Here is a 16003-nt window from a genome sequence, read left to right as displayed (position 1 = left end):
TCTGGCCCTGCTGTGCCATTCAATTAGACTGTGGCCTAAAACCCATTCATTCTACTTGATCTCCTTCCTAATAAAAAGATTATAGACTTTAATCTTGACAGCTCTAATTAACCACCAATATGTACAGATTTTAAAGGCAAATAATTTCAGATTTCTGTTAGTGTAGAAATGTGTATTTCTAATTCTGTCCCTAAATAGCCTAGCTGTAACTTTAAGATTTTATCCATCCATTATTCAGTCAGTATTAATATTGCAAAAGACAACTTCAAGCAACATAACATTTGCAAGCAATTAATTTTCTCTGAAGCATTTTAATAGTTTATTTTCAGTTTAAAGGCATCAGTGTTAAAGGAACAACTATACTTATTGTGCTAAATTTTCTAAAAGAATTGGATTAGGAAATGCATGTAAAGCTGAGTTTGCTCAGTTTCTATTCCATTGTTCTAAAGAAGGATCACTGGATTCTGTTTTCTCTCGATAGATGCTGCCAGACCTGCTGAGTTTCTCCAGCAACATCAGTCTTTGTTTATTTTGTTCTATTCTATTCCATTGCATCTTGTCATTAAGATGTATTGGATATGACCAGGAATTTATTTTTGATGTAGAGTTAACAATTAATTCTATGGCCATTAGTGACTTTTGGGGTATGGGGTTGGGGAAGGGGGAACTGGAGTTGACTGTGGTGCTTAAATACAAAGGCCCTCAGTGTGGCGGGGTGAGGATGATTCAGAAACAATTTGAAAATGGTGAAACAGTCCAGATTCCCAATTTTCTATCCCATTCCCAAAGTCATTTGGAACTCTGCCAACACAGCTATCACAACATGACTGCAACTGCAAAAGCCTGAAATTGGCAGAACAGATGGATTCCTCAACGTTTCGAGCAAGTTGCCCATATGGGGCGGCATGCTGGCTCAGTAGCTGGCACTGCTGCCTCACAGCGCCGGGGAACCGAGTTTGATTCTAGCCTCAGGCGACTGTCTATGTGCAGTTTGCACATTCTTCCAGTGTCTGTGTGGGTTTCCTCCAAGTGCTTTAGTTTCCTCCCACAATCCAAAAGATGTACAAGTTCGGTGAATTGGCCATGCTAAATTGCCCATAGTATTCAGGGATGTGTATGTTGGGTGCATTAGCCAGGTGAAATATACAGTAATAGGGTTCGGGAATGGGTCTGGTTGGGATACCTTTTAGTGTGTGTGTCCGTGTGTGCGCGTGCGTGTACGTGTGTACCCAAGTTCCCAGCATTATCCCTGCAAACGCCACTAGTTACTGATCTCCACTCTGAAAAACACCCTTCAATCACTACTGTCTTCTATGACCAACTGAGTTTTATATCCATCTGGCTAGTTCACCCCAAATCCCATGAGACACTACCTCTTATATCAGCTTGCCAGGAGATACCTTATTAAATGCTTTACTGAAGTCCATATAGACAACATCCACTGCTCTACCCTCATGAATCACTCTTGTCACCTTCTCAAAAAACTTCGTCAAGTTGGTGAGACATGAGCTTCTCTGCAAAAGCCCATGCTGCCTATCGCTAATAAGCCCATTTGCTTCCAAATGTGAATAAATCCTGTTTTTCAGTGTCTTCTCCAACAGTTTCCAATGTCGTTGCTTATGGCGCTATTTTGGGTTTAAGATACCTAGGTACATATTTGGTACAAAATTGGAAGAATAATAACTGAAAGTCCAGTAGAAGAAGAAAGTATTTGATTTACAGTCCTTTCGGCCCAGTCTGTGCTAGCACCTTGCCTCCAGACCGCACCAACCTCGCATAAGACCAGAGAGGATGTAAAATAAATCTGTTAAGGCTCCCTTGCCTCCCACAGTATCCTGGCATAGATCCTATCAGGGCCTAGGGACTTGTCTACCATAATACATTTCAACACATCCAACACTTCCTCCTTCGCTATGTTGACCTGCCTGAGAGTATTCGTATACCGTTCCCTAATCTCTGCATCCCTTGCGTGCTTCTCTTTGAATACCAATGTGAAGTGCACAATAAAGATACCCCCCCCCCCCTCCAATTTCCTCTGGCTTCACACATAACCTCCCTTCTTTTATCCTTGAGCAGACCTACTCTTTCCCCAGCTACCCTCTTGCTCCGAGTATATGTATAAAATTCCTTGTGATTTTCTTTAGCCCTGCTGGCCAAGGACATTTCATAGACCCTTTGCCTCTTCTAACTCCCCATTTGAGCTCCTTCCTACTTTCCCTATATTCTTCAAGGAGTTTGTTAGTTTTTTTTTGTTGCCTAGACCTTGGGTATGCTTCCTTTTAATTTTGGACTATGCTGATAATTTTCCCTGTCATCCAAGGGTCCCGAATCAAGCAATTCCTGTCCTTCATTTTCACAGGAACATGCTTGTCCTGCATGCTAATCAAAGGGGTAAATAGAGAGAGGGTAGGTTTATCTTTATCTCCTCTTTAGTCCCAGGAAAGATCCCAGAGGACAGGAGAAGAGCCGGCGTTGTTCCTTTGTTTAACAAGGACAACTGGGACAATCCAGGAAATTACAAGCATTACATCAGTGATTGTGAAATTATTGGAGAAGATTCTTGGGAACAGGATTTACTCACATTGGGAAAAATATGGTCTTATTAATGATCAGCTTTGTGCGGAGGATGTTCTGTTTCACTTGGTTGAGATTTTTGAGGAAGTGAGAAAGATGATTGAGGGCAGGACAGTAGATGGTGTCTGTCTGGACTTTCACAAGATCCTTCATGACCATTAATACAAAAGGTGAAGTCACATGGGAAGCTGGTAAAATGAATACAGAACTGGCATTGCCATAGAAGACAGGGTAGCAATGGAAGGGTCTTCCCTTACTGGAGATCTGTGACCAGTGCTGTTTAGCAGACATCCCTGCTGGGATCCACATAGGGATTTGGAGGAGAATGTAGGTGGCCTGATAAGTTTGCAAATGACACAAAAATTGGGGGAGTTGCAGATGGTGAGGAAATTGCCAGAGGATTGACCGTTATATAGATCGGGCAGAGACTTGGTTGGAGAAATGGCTGATGGAATTGAATCTGGACAAATGCAAGGTGATGTATTTTGGAAGATCTAATACAGGAGCAAAGTATACAGTAAGTGGCAGAATCCTTAGAAGCATTTGAGATGCAGAGGCATCTAGGCATACAGGTCCACAGTTCCCTGAAAGGGACAACAGATGTGGATAAGGTAGTCGAGAAGGCATATTGTGCTTTTGCCGCCTTTGGCAGGACTTCAGAGTATAAAACTTGGCAAGTCATGTTGCATCTGTAAAGAACTTTAGTTCGGCCACATTTTGAATATAGTATACAGTTCTGGTCACCTCACTACCAGAAAGGGTTTTTTTTAGATTAGATTAGATTAGATTACTTACAGTGTGGAAACAGGCCCTTCGGCCCAACAAGTCCACACTGCTCCACCGAAGCGCAACCCACCCATACCCCGACATCTACCCCTTACCTCACACTACGGGCAATTTAGCATGGCCAATTCACCTGACCTGCATATCTTTGGACTCAAGGCTTTGGAGAGGATTCAAAAATGGTTTACCAGGCTGTCGCCTAGTTTGGAGGGTATTAACTATGAGGAGACGTTGGACAAACTTGGTTTATTTTTGCGTGAACATCAAAGGACTACGGGTAACCTGCTAGAAGAAGGAAAGGAATGGGTAGAATGGATAGTCAGTCTTTTTCTCAGTCAAAATGTCAATTACTAGGGAACATGGGTTTAAGGTAAAAGGGGGGTATGTTTTTAAAGGAGACATAAGAGACAAGATTTTTTTACATTGAGGACCTTAAGTGCCTGGAATGTGCTGCTGGATGAGGTGGTGGAGGCGGATACAGAAGTAATGTTGAAGAGACATCCTGACAGATATATGAATAAGCAGGGAATTGAGGGAGATGGACTGCATGGAGGCCAAAGGTTTTTAGGTTAGAAAGGCATCATGTGTCGGTGCATTCGTGGTGAGCTGAAGGCTTATTGCTGTGCTGTACTGTTCTTTTTGTCTTTGTATTATTATCATTTCTCCCTCATTAATCCCCTCATTCTGGAGCTCTCCAACGTGGAAATAGACCCTTCAGTCCATGCTGACCAGCTATCCCAATCTGATAGTCCCATTTGCCAGCATTTGGCCCATATTCCTCTAAACCCCCGCCTATTCATATACCTATCCAGATTCCTTTAAAATGTTGTAATTGAATCAATCTCTACCCACTTCCTTTGTTTTGTAAAAATTTACTCGTCTTGTCCCGATGCATACTTTTATTTTGCTTTTAATTTGCTTTTAATTGTCTGTCAAATGACACGTTTCTTTTGAAATTCCTTTGTAATTTAGTTAATTTTCTCTTTGCCTTAATTATTTCTTCTGCTTCTTTTGTCATTGTTTTCACCTCCTTTTGTCTTTGGTTATTTTTTAACTCGTGCATTAGCAAATGTTTCTTTTCCTGAATTCTGTCCTTGGCTTTTTCCACCGTGTGACATTAGTATCCTACTGGTTTTCAATAAGATGTATTTTTCTTGGAACACTTGATTACAACTTGAATGCTTCTTATACTAGGCAAAAGTGAGGACTGTCGATGCTAGAAATCGGAGTCTAGATTAGAGTGGTGCTGGTTAAGCGCACCCGGTCAGGCAGCATCCGAGGAGCAGGAAAATTGACGTTTCGGGCAAAAGCCCTTCATCTAATCTAGACTCTGCTTCTTACTGCTGTTTTACTTTATGCTTGTCGGTAAAGCTTTTCAGTTTGTTTTCTCTCATTCCGTTCTGACTCCTTTTTAAAATATTAACTCTGATATATTTGTTAATATAGTCCACCTTGAACCGTATTTACCTTTGTTCCATCAAAGAGAGAACTTGAGGCTTGTTACGAAGCAACATGCTTCCTATTTGAACTGGCTTCACCTAGTTGGTTCTCTTGACTCCCAATCAGTTTATACACTCATTATCAAGGTGTAGAGGTCATAGTGTTGATTATGCTAATGTAATTCATTGACGTTTGTTTGTTTGTTTTTGTTTGTTTAATCATGTCAGGCTGATGCATGCAAAATATGAAAATTTTTTCCAATCAATCATTTAATTATGGTTTTCAAACATTTAAAGTTAAATTTGATAATCGTTTTGATATATTCGAACAGTATTGGAGAAAGCCGAGTAATCTTTTATAAATATATATTATTGACTATTGATCTAGAATGTCTTCAGAACAGTACAGAAAGCATAATCAGAATTTTAGTTTTCCTTAAGTTCCTATTTTCTCTATCAGTAAATGGTGGATAAGTGTCTGAGTCCATTCACAAGATGAACAGATTCACCATCAGCATTCAACATAAGTATGCACTGATAACGGGAAAAGACAGGAGATTAACACAAGATACCCAGTGCCATTAGAATACCAGGAACATTAAGGTTGCCATTTCAACATACTACCATATTCCTATGCCGACATTTCTGTCTTGGGCCTGTTGCACTGGTGCAACGAGGCTCTGAGCAAGCTGGATGAACAGAATCTCATTTCTGTTTGGAACTTTTGTCACCTTCAGGACTGAATATCAAATTCAGTAATTTTAGAGCCTGTCTTTTACCCACTTCCACATGCCAGATCCAGTCTTTAACATGGGTTATTTTCAGCTTATGAGATGGAAATGTGTTGCTGGAGAAGCGCAGCAGGTCAGGCAGCATCCAGGGAACAGGAGAATCGACGTTTCGGGCATTAGCCCTTCTTCAGGAATGAGGAAAGTTTGTCCAGCAGGCTAAGATAAAAGATAGGGAGGAGGGACTTGGGGGAGGGGCGTCGGAAATGTGATAGGTGGAAAAAGGTCAAGGTGAGGGTGATAGGACAGATTGGGGTGGGGGCGGAGAGGTCGGGAAGAAGATTGCAGGTTAGGGAGGCGGTGCTGAATTTGATAGATTTGACTGAGACAGGCTGGGGGGAGGGGAAATGAGGAAACTGGTGAAATCCGAGTTCATCCCTTGTGGTTGGAGGGTTCCTAGCCGGAAGATGAGGCGTTCTTCCTCCAACCGTCGTTTCGCTGTGGTCTGACGATGGAGGAGTCCAAAGACCTGCATATCCTTGGTGGAGTGGGAGGGGGAATTGAAATGTTGAGCTACAGGGTGGTTGGGTTGGTTGGTCCGGGTGTCCCAGAGGTGTTCTCTGAAACGCTCCGCAAGTAGGCGGCCTGTCTCCCCAATATAGAGGAGGCCACATCGGGTACAGAGGATGCAATAGATGATATGTGTGGAATTTCAGGTGAATCTGTGGCGGATATGGAAGTTTCCTTTGGGGCCTTGGAGGGAGGTGAGAGGGGAGGTGTGGGCGCAAGTCTTGCACCTCCTGCGGTTGCAGGGGAAGGTGCCGGGAGTGGAGGTTTGGGTTGGTGGGGGGTGTGGATCTGACGAGGGAGTCACGGAGGGAGTGGTCTTTACGGAATGCTGATAGGGGAGGGGAGGGAAATATATCCTTGGTGGTGGGGTCCGTTTGGAGGTGGCGGAAATGACGGTGGATTTGATGGATTTCCCCCCCGACGTGATCGACGATGCTCTCCACCGCATCTCTTCCACTTCCCGATCCTCCGCCCTTGAACCCCGCCCCTCCAACCGCCACCAGGACAGAACCCCACTGGTCCTCACCTACCACCCCACTAACCTCCATGTACAGCGCATCATCCGCCGTCATTTCCGCCACCTCCAAACGGACCCCACCACCAAGGATATATTTCCCTCCCCTCCCCTATCAGCATTCCGTAAAGACCACTCCCTCCGTGACTCCCTCGTCAGATCCACACCCCCCACCAACCCAACCTCCACTCCCGGCACCTTCCCCTGCAACCGCAGGAGGTGCAAGACTTGCGCCCACACCTCCCCTCTCACCTCCCTCCAAGGCCCCAAAGGAAACTTCCATATCCGCCACAGATTCACCTGTACCTCCACACATATCATCTATTGCATCCTCTGTACCCGATGTGGCCTCCTCTATATTGGGGAGACAGGCCACCTACTTGCGGAGCGTTTCAGAGAACACCTCTGGGACACCCGGACCAACCAACCCAACCACCCTGTAGCTCAACATTTCAATTCCCCCTCCCACTCCACCAAGGATATGCAGGTCTTTGGACTCCTCCATCGTCAGACCACAGCGAAACGACGGTTGGAGGAAGAACGCCTCATCTTCCGGCTAGGAACCCTCCAACCACAAGGGATGAACTCGGATTTCACCAGTTTCCTCATTTCCCCTCCCCCCAGCCTGTCTCAGTCAAATCCATCAAATTCAGCACCGCCTCCCTAACCTGCAATCTTCTTCCCGACCTCTCCGCCCCCACCCCAATCTGTCCTATCACCCTCACCTTGACCTTTTTCCACCTATCACATTTCCGACGCCCCTCCCCCAAGTCCCTCCTCCCTATCTTTTATCTTAGCCTGCTGGACAAACTTTCCTCATTCCTGAAGAAGGGCTAATGCCCGAAACGTCGATTCTCCTGTTCCCTGGATGCTGCCTGACCTGCTGCGCTTCTCCAGCAACACATTTCCATCTCTGATCTCCAGCATCTGCAGACCTCATTTTCTCTTCTTATTTTCAGCTTAGCCAACCCATTTTCACCCTGCCCTAAAACGTGTTATCACCTTTTCCTCTACCCTGGCTTACTATCAACAATCTTTTTGTGTGCCTAACAATTCACTTCTGTCTCCATCTCCATCCACTTTTTTACCTTCCTATACTGTCTCTTTCCCCGCCCCCCCCCCCCCCCCCCCCCCCCAAACCTGCTCCCTGTCAAGTTGCAGTTCTGAAGATTGGTCACTGGACTTGAAATGTTGACTATGTTCCTCTCTCCACAGATTTGATTAGATTCCTGGCAGTATGGAAACAGGCCCTTTGGCCCAACAAGATCACACCGACCCTCTGAAGAGTAATCCATCCAGGCCCATTCCCTTCCCCTATGTTTATCCCTGACTAATGCACCTAACACTATGGGCAATTTAGCATGGCCAGTTCACTTGATTTGCACATCTTTTGGATTGTGGGAGGAAACCGGAGCACCCAGAGGAAACCCAAGCAGACACTGGGAGAATGTGCAAATTCCACACAGATAGTTGCCGAGGCGGGAATCAAACCTGGGTCCCTGGTGCTGTGACGCAGCAGTGCTAACCACTGAGCCACTCTGCCTCCCAGAGCAGATACTGCCAAACCTGCTAACTTTCTTTAGCAATTTCTGTTTTTGTTTAGGATAATGATTTTTGAAGAGTCAGTGAGGGCATAAGTTGAATGGTCATCTTCTGTGTCATAACAATTCTGTGATGATAAATCCAAATTTGCAGCATTCAAATATAGTTATTTTCAGTAATAATACTGGTGATTGCTGGTGATTGTAACCACTGACAATGTCTTTAGTCTTGCCAAAATAAGGCTCGGACTAGTCAGGATGTTAAAACTAAGATTCAAATTCAATTGTTACGACCAATTAATTCGTACTGTAGTCGTGATTTGGAATGCCAACCTGTGATATTTGGAATATAAGTTATTATTTTGCTGTACAGCCAGTATAATAATCAAACAGGAGGCTGGAAGAACACAGCAAACCAGATAGCGGCAGCTGGAGAAGTCAACATTTCAGGTATAACCCTTCTTCAGGCAGAAGGGTAATACCCAAAAGGTTGACTTCTCCACCTGCTGCTGTCTGGCTTGCTGTGTTGTTCCAGCCTCCTGTTTGTCTGCTTTGGATTCCAGCATCTGCAGTGTTTTTTTTTGTCTCCGTATAATAATCAGGCTTCTAGTTCAGTACATTGTGTACAGGTTCTCAATACAACATGCTGTGTAAAATAACACTTTTAAAATACCTTACTGGAAACATTTCCTTGATTTGAGCTTCATAATTCTCAGATGACTGTGAAGATTTTGTTTTGGTTGCTGTGGTAACCAATATTTGAGGCTGACTACTGCCTTAGCACACAGAGGATAAGCTGAGCCTAAAATTAAATTTTGCTTGCACTGGAGCGTAGGAAATTGAGGGGTGACCTTCTCAAAGTTTTATAAAATCATGACGGGCAGAGATAAGGTAAATGGCAGGTGTCTTTTCCTGACGGTTGGGGATTTTGAGACTAGAAGGCATATGTTTTAAGGTGAGAGGACGAAGATTTTAGGAAGGACATGAGAGGCAACCTTTTTACAGAGTGGTTCATATGTGGAATGGATTTCCAGAGGAGGTGGTGGATGCAGGTACAGTTACAATGCTTGAAAGACATTTGGATAAGTACGTGACTAAGAAATGATTTGGAGGTGCCGGTGTTGGACTGGGGTAGACAAAGTTTTAAAAAAAAAAATCACACAACACCAGGTTAAAGTCCAACAGGTTTATTCGGAAGCACTAGCTTTCGAAGTGCTGCTCCTTCAGGTGGTTGAATAAGAAATGTTTGCAGGGAAATAGGCCAAGTGCACGCAAATGGGACGTGTATAGTTTGGGATTATGGTCAGCATAGACTGATTGGACCAAATGGTCTGATTCTATGTGTATGACACAGCCTATGACTATAACAAAAAAGGCTGAAAATACTTCTCAGATATCTCTTAGTTGTTGGATTCATTTCATAGATATGATGATTTTAAAAAGTGAAGAATGAAGTTCTTTTGTGAAATCTGAGTTGATTTGTTACAAACTAACTGTGCACTTTAAACAAGATAAGAAAGAATAAAAACGAAGTTCTGGAAAATCCCAGCAGGCTTGGGGAGAGAGATCAGTTAACAGTTCGGGTTCGGTGGTCACGAGACAGATTTCTAGCCACTGCAGCTATTTCTGTTTTTTATCTGGCAAGATAGAAAGGATTGCAATTCTATTGAAATGCATTTGTTGTGTCGGCTTGATAGCTTTGGAAAGTCACTTCTCCCATCCTACAAGTGTAGAGACAGTACCAATTAGCCAGTGTTTTTAGTCCTGTCTGAAACGTTTATGGATAATGGATTGAAAGAAAATCTTGCAGTCTAGTCTCAAAAATCTTATCTGGTTTTGTGCTCTCTAATTTCCAATGTCCAGACTTTAAAGGTTTTGCCATACTGTAGTTTTATTCTCAGAAGCTGCATTTCTAGATCCCCAGTGGTTTTGCTGACCTTGCCTCATTTCCAACACACTTGCTGTTTTCAGACCTGTGGCAAGGAAAGCCGCTTTCTTGAAAACATTATCTTGCTTCTGAAATTCCTGCTTTTTATCAACCAAATGCATTTCCCAGTTTGCTGACATTCACATCACTGCAACACCCAATAATGATGTCAGTACTTGGAATTTTTAAACATTGAATGGCAGGCAAAGAAGTAAAATTCAAAATTATATTCCAGCTGGCATTCAGCACTCAAGCCATTCATAGTTAAATTAACCAATAAAATGAAGTTTGTACCAAATGAGGGTACAGCACCTCAAATCTGATAATCTTGGGTACCAGTCCATACTGGATTTCCTGTCTTGATAGTTTTCAGGGTAGGCAGCTTGAGCAGTGACAGGGCAAGGTTTTCTTGGACCACTCGGTGTGTTCAGTGATTTGATGTGCAAAGCCGCAAAGTAGTTTGCTGTGCTACGGCACCAAATGAGTCTTTAAGTTATTTTACTCATCAAGGCTTACAATTTGTGCATGGCAGCTCAGAACAATGTCCAGTTTTTGGATGTCTTTGATTTTCCAATAGCCAGATTTGAGACACTGTGCCTATATGTGTTACTGATCTTTGTAACAGCACAACAGGTCAGGCAGCATCTGAGGAGAAGTAGAGTCGACATTTTGGGTATAAGCCCTTCATCAGGAATGTAACAGCAGTAATAACTTGAGAGTATGGAAAGCCTGATGAATTTTAAAAAAGTTACTTTCTGTTTTCCATCATAAAGCTTTTTAAAATTCTCTCCTTGTTTGTGGGTATTTGTTGGACATCCAATTGCTTCTGAAAATAGAATTATGAAACTTGAACTTGAACTGTTGCCACCAATTTGGTATTATTGAGAGCTATAATCACTGTTCCAAGTCAGGATAGTATTTGATTTGGTGGGGGAAACTTCAAGGAAATGAATGTTCCATGTGTGTGCTGAGTCTGTCCTTGATGCTACAGGTTGTGGATTTGGAAGACTCTGTAAGGAAACTAACCGGGTTGCTATAGTGGCACATACTCCTACCACTATACATTGATGGTGGAGGTAGAGAATGCTTAAAATAGTAGATGGCCTGTCCAGCAGTGTGCTTTATCCTGATTGTTTTCAAGCTTCTTGAGTGTTGTTGGAGGCGCACTCATCCAGGCAAGTCAAGAGTATTCCACACCACTTCTGATATGCCTTGTAATTGGTTTACAGGCTTTGGAGACTCTGGAGGTGAGTTACCTGGCTCAGGATTCCCAGTTTCTGACCTGCTCTTGTCGTCGTGGTATTTATGTTACTGGTCCAACACACTTTTTCTGGTCAATGATAATCCTCTAGGACGTTGATAGTGGGACAATTCAATGATAGTAATGCCATTAAATCTCTTGGCTGGTCTTTGCCTGACATTTAGAATCATAGAATCCCTATGGTGTGGAAACAGGCAGTTGAGCCCATCGAATCCATACCAACCCTCTGAAGAACATCCCACTCATCACCATCCCCCTACCCTATTCCTGCAACCCTGCATTCCTATGGCTAATCCACCTCGCCAACACACCTCTGGACTGTGGGAGGAAATCAGAGCACAGAGAAAACCCACCCAGACACAGGGACATCGTGAAAACTCCACACAAACCATCCCCCACAAGTGGAATCGAACAGAGGTCCCAGCGTTGTGAGGCAGCAGTGCTATCCACTGAGCCATTGTGCTGCCCTTGTTTGGGTGGTGGTAGTGGTACATGGGCATTATTTAAGCTTGCATTCTGATTTTGTTGTATTAGAATGTGGCCTTTCCTATCTTTGATGTCTTTTCAATGTTATAATTCCCATTAAGAAACGTGAATATTTTGTTCACTGTATATTCCCTCACCTTTGTCTTTTTCACCTTGCCATCTCCACTTAAGTCTATATCATTGAGAAGACAATCTGAGTAAATTGTTCTTTCTCTTATCCAATCCCTCCTCCATCTTACTGTTTTCACCAGAACATTGTTACCCAGTACCACAAATATATGTTCTTAAATTTTATTTCCCTCCATCTGCCATAAAATAGCACAGCTGCTGTTGTTTAGCTGAATCATCTCCTTGCCATTTGCCAGAATCCCATTACTTCCCAGAAAATTAATTGCCATAGTCATCGTGTGAGGTCTTACCTCTGTGGGTTGCCTGTTCAAGCTCTATAGCTTTGCCCCCTCAAGTCAGAAGAATCCACATTTGAACACTTCTGCTCACAAGTGACAAAATCACCAATTGCCAAGTTGGATGTGACGATATAAAAGAATACTCATTCCCTTTAGTTGAAATAACTTTATTACTCAATGACTGTTCTTGCCCTCCAGAATGGTGATATGACGCAATCAACTACTTCCGTAATTCCCTCTCCCTCATAGCGAGTAATAAATGCAAATCGTTCATGAACCTTTTCCATTCCTAAGATCAAGACCATAAGGCAATTGCTTCCGTCCTTTCTTTTTTTCCTTACTTCCTGTCGTCTTACCACTGCAGGATTGGACCTCAACCATTTTGCGTTTTCTTGCCTTATGTTTTTTTCTTTTCACCCTCCAGAAGATAATTTTGTTCATGTGACCCAACTCATGATTTGTCAGCTTTCACCTCCTTTCAGCTTGAATTTATCAAAATTTCTAAGTGAATCTAGTTTCTATGATAACTGACTGATATACAGTGGTATCCTTAATCCTTGCTCTGTCTCTGTTCAAAAATGTCATTAGTATAATTTTTGAGGGAAAATTCCATCATCAGGAAAATTCACCATTCTCCTTTATCCTTTTCTCTTTTCTGAAGCCCTTGAATATTTCCAGAGCTGTGCTCAGCTGTTGCAGAGTTCCCTGTTCAGATCGATCTCATCTAGTTTATTAGATCTTGATCAAAACCAAGAATGATATCGTGTTAACGTGGTTATGGTGCTTTATACTACTTGAGTCTTTGTTTTTAAACTTGGAAAATAGGAGCTCTATTGAGCTAATTCCTTCATTCAACACAATAACGGCTGGTCCTCTATCTGAACGTCATATTCCTGCTATGTTCCATAACCCTGACACCATTAACTTCTAGAAATCTATCTATTTCTTAAATATATTCATTGACTTTGCCTCCACGGCCTTCTCAGTTAGTCAAATCCACAGGTTCACCACTTGCTGAGTGAAGACGTTTCACCTCATCTCAGTCCTAAATAGCCAACCCCATACCCTGAAACTGTGAACCCTTCTTCTGGATCCCTGGCCAAGTGACACATCATTCCTGCATCCAGTCTATCCAGCCCTCTCAAAATTCTACACATTTCAGTGAAATCCCCTCTCTCTTCTTCGGAACTTCAGTGAATACAGGTCCAATGGACATATGACAACCAGCCATTCTCAGGAAATCGTGTCATGGACCTTTTGTTGAACTTCCTTTTATGGTAAGTATATTGTTTCTGGAGTTAGGAGACCAAAATTGCTCACAATACTCCAGATGTAAGACTTCTTTTCCCCTGCACTCAAATTATCTTGCAATGAAGACCAACATATCATTTGTCTTCCAGACTGCTTGTTGTACTTGTGTGCTTGTTTTCAATAACCAGTGTACAAAGATACCCAGGTCCCTATGCACAACAATCCTTTTCTAATCTATCACAAGTTGAATGATACTCTGCCAATCTGTTTGCCAGTTGAAGCAGACAACTTCACATATATCCACATTATATTGCATTTGCCACATCAACTTGTCGAAATGCCCTGAATCCTTTTATCCCTTCTTTGCTACTCTCACTCCCACCGAATTTTGAGATCAGGAAATTTGGAAACATTATACTTGATTCGCTCATTCAAATTGTTGATAGATATTATGAATATCTGAGGTTGCAAAATGTCCAGATTATAGAGGAGGAAGTGTGGATGTCTTGAAACGGTTAAATGTGGATAAATCCCCAGGACCTGATCAGGTGTACCCGAGAACTCTGTGGGAAGCTCGAGAAGTGATTGCTGGGCCTCTTGCTGAGATATTTGTATCATCGATAGTCACAGGTGAGGTGCCGGAAGACTGGAATATGGCAAATGTGGTGCCACTGTTTAAGAAGGGCGGTAAAGACAAGCCAGGGAACTATAGACCGGTGAGCCTGACCTCAGTGGTGGGCAAGTTGTTGGAGGGAATCCTGAGGGACAGGATGTACATGTATTTGGAAAGGCAAGGACTGATTCGGGATCGTCAACATGGCTTTGTGCATGGGAAATCATGTCCACAAACTTGATTGAGTTTTTTGAAGAAGTAACAAAGAAGATTGATGAGGGCATAGCAGTAGATGTGATCAATATGGACTTCAGTAAGGCGTTTGACAAGGTTCCCCATAGGAGACTAATTAGCAAGGTTCGATTTCGTGGAATACAAGAGGAACTAGCCATTTGGATACAGAACTGGCTCAAGGGTAGAAGACAGAGGGTGATGGTGGAGGGTTGTTTTTCAGGCTGGAGGCCTGTAGCCAGTGGAGTGCCACAAGGATCGGTGCTGGGTCCTCTACTTTTTGTCATTTACATAAATGACTTGGATGCGAGCATAAGAGGTACAGTTAGTAAGTTTGCAGATGACACCAAAATTGAAGGTGTAGTGGACAGTGAAGAGGGTTACCTCAGATTACAACAGGATCTGGACCAGATGGGCCAATGGGCTGAGAAGTGGCAGATGGAGTTTAATTCCGATAAATATGAGGTGCTGCATTTTGGGAAAGCAAATCTTAGCAGGACTTATACACTTAATGGAAAGGTCCTAGGGAGTGTTGCTGAACAAAGAGACCTTGGAGTGCAGGTTCATAGCTCCTTGAAAGTGGAATCGCAGGTAGATAGGATAGTGAAAAAGGCGTTTTGGTATGCTTTCCTTTATTGTTCAGCGTATTGAGTACAGGAGTTGGAAGGTCGTGTTGCCACTGTACAGGACATTGGTTAGGCCACTGTTGGAATATTGCGTGCAATTCTGGTCTCCTTCCTATTGGAAAGAATTTGTGAAACTTGAAAGGGTTCAGAAAGGATTTACAAGGATGTTGCCTGGGTTGGAGGATCTGAGCTACAGGGAGAGGCTGAACAGGCTGGGACTGTTTTCCCTGGAGTGTCGGAGACTGAGGGGTGACCTTATAAAGGTTTACAAAATGATGAGGGGCATGGATAGGATAAACAGGCAAAGTACTTTCCCTGGGATCGGGGATTCCAGAACTCGAGGGCATAGGTTTAGGGTGAGAGGGGAAAGATATAAAAGAGACCTGTGGGGCAACTTTTTCACACAGGGTGGTACGTGTATGGAATAAGCTGCCAGAGAATGTGGTGGAGGCTGGTACAATTGCAACATTTAAGAGGCATTTGGATGGGTATATGAATAGGAAGGGTTTGGAGGGATATGGGCTGGGTGCTGACAGGTGGGACTAGATTGCATTGGGATATCTGGTCGACATGAACAGGTTGGACCGAAGGGTCTGTTTCCATGCTGTACATCTCTATGACTCTATAAGCACTGATCCTTGCAGTACCCCTTGTATCAGCGCCTTCCACTTTGAAAACAACCCATTTATTCGCACTCCCTGTTTCCTGCTTACTAACGTATTCCCAGTCCATGCTAATATATTATCAGCGATCCCGTCTACTTTGATTTTGCACAGTAATGCCTCGTGGGACTTGATCAAAAGCTTTCTGAAAATCTAAATTTACCACATCCATTGGTTTCCCCCTCATGTATTCTACTAGTTAGATCCTCAAAAAACAAAACTCCAACTTTAACAATTTCCCTTCCAGAAATCCATCCAATTTCTTTTTAGAAAGTGCCAACAGTATTACACAATGTCCCATTGTTAACTCCTTTGGGGCAGCGTGGTGGCTCAGTAGTTAGTACTGCTGCTTCACAGCACCAGGCACCTGAGTTCAATTCCTGCATTGGG

The 16003-nt window shown here is 43.1% G+C and overlaps 1 protein-coding gene across 3 annotated transcripts in view; it reads left to right on the top strand.

The window, feature by feature from the left end:
• Positions 1 to 16003, top strand: part of zranb3 (zinc finger, RAN-binding domain containing 3) — a 178803-nt gene that overhangs the window by 22782 nt on the left and 140018 nt on the right. The window lies entirely within an intron of this gene.

This window comes from Chiloscyllium plagiosum, unplaced genomic scaffold (assembly GCF_037043375.1).
Source record: "Chiloscyllium plagiosum isolate Xiang-an unplaced genomic scaffold, Cpla_swu_hap1 HiC_scaffold_7, whole genome shotgun sequence".
Taxonomy (NCBI): Eukaryota; Metazoa; Chordata; class Chondrichthyes; order Orectolobiformes; family Hemiscylliidae; genus Chiloscyllium; species Chiloscyllium plagiosum.
Note: the sequence above shows the minus strand (reverse complement) of the source record. Positions and strands in the feature narration are given on the sequence as shown.